The sequence below is a fragment of the Engraulis encrasicolus genome, chromosome 18 (assembly GCF_034702125.1).
Source record: "Engraulis encrasicolus isolate BLACKSEA-1 chromosome 18, IST_EnEncr_1.0, whole genome shotgun sequence".
Taxonomy (NCBI): Eukaryota; Metazoa; Chordata; class Actinopteri; order Clupeiformes; family Engraulidae; genus Engraulis; species Engraulis encrasicolus.
This window is the reverse complement of record NC_085874.1, coordinates 33,362,902-33,367,187: the sequence shown is the minus strand read 5'-3', so window position 1 is coordinate 33,367,187 and position 4,286 is coordinate 33,362,902. Positions and strand designations below refer to the sequence as shown.

Genomic DNA, 4,286 nt, shown 5'->3' with positions numbered 1-4,286 from the left:
TACGGTACTCCAAGATACAACGTCCAATTCATACTTGCTGGACAATTTTAGGATTCAATAAAGTAATAAAGCTGATATAGTACCCATTTGTCAAGAGTAAGAGCATGTCAGAAGATTGAACAAAGGTCTCGACTCTAGGCTTCTTTGTGGAAAACTAAGTCTATAGCAGCCTGTAGATGGAGTAAACACGTACAGCATCACAACTTCTTCACTGTAACAAATATTTGGTCCGTGCCTCTTTCACTGCTTGTAAATACTGTAATTATTGATGGCTAGTCTTCCTCTTGTTATTTATGCCTCCAATAGATACTTTGACTAGAAAGTTAACTTGGCTCAGTTCATGCTGAAAAGAAGATACAATTATTGACAAAGACGAACATTTATTAAATCTGTTCAATTGTGTTTCTGCAGGGAAAGAGCAAGAACAAAATACAGGAAATTAATCTGAAGTGCACAAAATGTGTATCAATGTGAAGAGGTTAGAATAACGTATTAGTTGCTTAAAGATGGCTTACAAGTCTACATCAATTGCAAGATTTAAAGGATTTATAGGTTGCATGCATAGAAATACTAAAACATGCAGTGAAATTAGAGTTGTGTGCCTATACTGGGCGTAGCAAGGTTTCTCGCAGGGAAGCTGTCCGCAGCAGCCTCCTCTGGTCTTGGTGGACACGTCGTGGAAGTCATCCCTATCTGCAACCTTGGTTGACCACCTCAGTGCTATGATGTGTTTGGCCTCGGCTTGGATGGCAGGTTGACTGCAGTTAAACATGGGAAGAAAGATGAACCAAGTTGTGCAGAATTATATAAACAAGACTGAACTGGAATATACATACATTTAGGAAAATCATGGTGTAACAAAGAATGGTGATCACTTACACCTAATGGTGTAATTGAACCTTGGGGCCCACCTCTGACCCAATAAACAACACAAAACCCACAAACCAATATTATTTAAAGGCACACTTGGAATACTGTCCACATTGCGTCCAGTTTGAGAATGAGTGTAATCACTCTACTTTCCTTCTGGCCTCCAGCGCTTTAACCCATTGTAGCCAGGAGACACATTTACGCTGCATTCAGGTTCTTGAGATTTGAGGGTTTTTTCAATTAAAAATGTGGGTATGTTAGAGCTGAATGAACACATTGTAATGGATTAACATGTGTGTGGTGAGTTGTATAGTAAGTGAGTGCGTCTGAGAGTGCATGACTGATTGTATAGTTAGTTTTTTTTTGTTTTTTTTTGCAATGATACAAGCATGTCATGTTCTGTCTTCGTGTATAATAAAAGTGTAGTACTAGACTACAATGATGATACAGGCCTTGTTTATCTGCGGTTTTCTTGACAGATTTCATTGGACTGGCTCTCTGATCCAGGTGTTGTGGGCAGTCAGGCTTTGATGATTATCTGCATAAATAATACACATAAAGTCAGATGATCCATGATCAGTGCAAGCTTGCCATCTCAGCTAAATTGATACTGTGCCATTTGTGGAAATAAGCTCATATTACGCCTCCCCTTGAGTTAAATGATCAAGGTTTACCTTCCTGCTGTACTTTCAATCGTTTTCAGAGTATGGCTGTGCAAATACCACCTCCATGCTCCATGCTAGTGATAAACATTGAATCCTATGAGACCAGCTGGCGGCTAGAGAAAGGTAAAACTCAATCATTTAACTCACAGGGAGGTGTAATATGAGCTTATTTCCAAAAATAGCACAGTAGTCGTAGTAATAGTAGCCTTATGTCCCAGTATTGGCAATTGTTTTGCAGTGGGTGGTACACTTCTCACACCCACACACACACAAAACATTTAACAGATAAAAAAAGGTGGAGGGGTTAAGATAAAATAGTAATCTAAAAGAAAGCTCTACAGAATAAATCTTAAAATCGCTAAACAGTATCACTTCAACACTTGATTAGTCAAATAAGGTTTGATTGTACCACATTAAGATGGTACAAGTGGGTTACATATTTTACCATTTCCATACATGGATGCAATATACGCAATATACTGTATGATACCACAACGCAGATGATGTCCAGAATGATCCCGGTTGGGCGAAGGTCCAACTCGGTCATGGCACCAATGTGACAGACATGGTCTTGTGTAGGGCTACTGTATGGACATCAGTAGGCCGGTTTGGTCACAGTATCCCCTTTTTATTTCTGAAAATACAGTGTGATACAGATGTGGGAATTACAGCAGATCTTACAACAGATTACTTCTATTCATCTTCCACAATGTTCTGAATAAAACCAGCGTGTGTGTGTGAGTGAGAGAGTGAAGAATGCTATAGCACTTTATAGTATACACATGACAGACATAAACACAAGAAGTACATAAAACAATAATTGAGGCTATTCTACATGAGGTTACATTGTGGAATATTGTGACATTGATAACAACAGTAGGCCTACTGCCCTATAAAGGCAAAATGCAACATTTTTAAAACGTGCTTAACATACCAAATCAGTTTAACTTATTTAACTGCATTACGTGACAATACAGGATTCATACTCAAGAGAGCGAAAATAGTCTTGGACCGCTCATGAACATAACTGGACAGATCTAGTCCCAGAATGTTCTGAAGTTGAACTAGTAAGCCAAGCACTGGGAGGTACTCTACCTTTAATGTACTCTTGATATTCATACCATTTGCCAGTGACCAAGCTTGAATTCGCAAACTAATCACTTAATACTTGCTTATTTTCTATGGTGTGAAAGTAACTGGTAATTGGTTGTGTAGTGATGCCTGCTAATGCTATTTTTCTAGCACTAGCACCCTCCTAGAAGAGTATTGCTGGTTGGCGTCTCGACCCCATTCAAAAACTGGAGCGTCCGCCAACATTGAACAACGTTGGTAATGTTTCTTAGCATACCATCTACTTTGTTTTGCCAACAAATGACTCGTTGTCTGCGGTCACTGACTGTGCTACTTATGACAAATGCAACTAGCATTACCACGGTGAAAATGAGACCACGTAGCCGGCTAGTTCCAACGTTGTCAGGTTACACAATGGCAAATGCCATTCAAAATTGTCTACATTACCTGTGAGAAAGTGTGTCAAACGATGATGAAGGAGATTTGGTTCCCGGAGCCCTAGTGGATAGGCCGCGAGGAAGCCAAGAAGAACTTGGAGGCAGCTGTCATCCTCAACGAGGAAGCCAAGTAGAACTTGGAGGCAGCTGTCATCCTCAACGTATCTCGACAACATGCATCCACTCCTTTTAAAACGTCATGGCCAAGAAGCTAATTTCACGAATACATTTTCCTAAAGATAAAACTCTAAGCCTTTCACTTGAAATGTTGACAGTGCTACAGTCCCAATCACTCACAACGCCTTTTTCATCATATTTCGAATAGAAGCAGCTTTCCTCCTTGATCCATTCATGTCATGTAGGAGGTGTTAGGCTTCAGACCAAAGCAGTCGATAACACCAGATTGGCACTAGTCCCGCCCGTTTACGTCAGTGGTTCCGCCCACTGACTTTGATGGGTGAGATTGACAGATTAATTTAATTAATGATGTGCTGAAACACACGTAACATGAAATAATTAAATAAATTAATTAAATAATTAATTGAATTGCGAAATAAATATTTAACATTACATTATATAAATTGACATTTAATTCATAAATTATATATTTAATGCCAATTTTAATTATTTAATTCTACTTTAAATTAATTAGTGACACATTGAATTAATTATTTTTTGGTGTATTTATTTAATTAAGCGTGGCTCATTTGGCGTTCCATATCACACACCCCACCTTCACACACACTCTCTCTCTCTCACACACACACTCACACACACGAGCACATGCACACACTCAAACATACACACCAAAATGCTCTCCCTCTGCCTCACACCACACCTCACCAGGGGGCCTGGACCATCAATGCAAGCTGTGAAGCGGGTCAATGGGAAATGGAGGGATGGAGAAAAAGAGGAGGAAAAAGGGGACGACAGAACAGATGCGTGGGTAAACAGGAAGAGAGGCGAGAGAGAAAATGGAAAGGAGGAAAAAAACGCAAAATGTCTTTTCCTCCGAGAGAGAGAGTGAGAGAGAGGATTGCGTTCCCAAGCGTTACATTGTGGCCTTGGGTGTGTTGATAGAACCCATCAGTCTCCTTGCTCTGTTCTCCCTCCAAACCCAACGCATACACACGCACACACACACACACACTGCCACCCACTCTGTTCTCTCGGCTCTCTTCTCTGTGCTCTCAATTCGGCTCCTTTGCCACCTTCCCTGTTTGTTCCTACAAAAAGCCATTTC

The 4,286-nt window shown here is 40.2% G+C and overlaps 1 long non-coding RNA gene across 1 annotated transcript; it reads right to left on the bottom strand.

Annotated features, from left to right (window-relative positions):
• Positions 1–1,200: 1,200 nt before the first annotated feature.
• LOC134468588 (uncharacterized) lies at positions 1,201–3,542 on the bottom strand. Its single transcript, XR_010038850.1, has 3 exons — positions 3,054–3,542; positions 2,026–2,169; positions 1,201–1,408 (listed from the first exon to the last, which is right to left on the bottom strand). It is a non-coding gene; the product is annotated as an uncharacterized LOC134468588 (long non-coding RNA).
• Between the last annotated feature and the right edge of the window lie 744 nt (positions 3,543–4,286).